This window comes from Monodon monoceros, unplaced genomic scaffold (genome assembly GCF_005190385.1).
Source record: "Monodon monoceros isolate NGI ecotype Baffin Bay Population unplaced genomic scaffold, NGI_Narwhal_1 Super_Scaffold_22, whole genome shotgun sequence".
In the NCBI taxonomy this organism is placed as follows: Eukaryota; Metazoa; Chordata; class Mammalia; order Artiodactyla; family Monodontidae; genus Monodon; species Monodon monoceros.
The window spans coordinates 2512498-2513097 of record NW_021703779.1 but is presented as its reverse complement, the minus strand read 5'-3'; the positions used below and the strand labels follow the sequence as shown (position 1 = coordinate 2513097).

General features: G+C 51.0%; 1 pseudogene; it reads left to right on the top strand.

Annotated features, from left to right (window-relative positions):
- The window catches only part of LOC114906420, a 5521-nt pseudogene extending 5385 nt beyond the window's left edge, over nucleotides 1-136 (top strand).
- Nucleotides 137-600: the final 464 nt, after the last annotated feature.

The window sequence follows — 600 nt, the reverse complement described above, 5'->3', positions numbered from 1 at the left end:
CTGTGAAGAAGCTCTATGACATTGACGTGGCTAAGGTCAACGCCCCGATCAGGCCTGATGGAGAGAAGAGGCATATGTTCGACTGGCTCCTGACTATGACGCTTTGGATGTTGCCAACCAAATTGGGGTCATCTAAACTGAGTCCAGCTGACTAATTCTAAATAGAAAAGTTTTCACTATTAAAGAAAAAATTCTAAGGAAGGGAGAGGAAGCGTGACTTTCAGCCTTGACGATGGATGGGGCAGAGCCATCCAGGCAGAGGGAACAGCGACTGCAGAAGCTCTGAGGTCAGGGCAAAGTAAGGATGACAGCAGTAGGAGCTGGGGTCTCAGGAATGTGTCTGAATGCGTGTGTGTGTGTGTTGGGGGGCAGTGTTTGTAGGTCATGTCGGGTCTAGCAGATTACGGGAAGAGCTTTGGGTTTCCCGTGGAGCAAGACGGGGAGGCGTGGACGATTTGGAGCCAAGGAGTGACTTTTTAGAGTTCAGTGTGACTGATGGGAGGACAGCAGCCTGTTAGACACAAGGAAAGTCGCTGACGAGGCTCTTGTGGTCACCCAGGTAAGCGATGGTGGTGGAAGGTATAACAGTGGAGGTGGGGA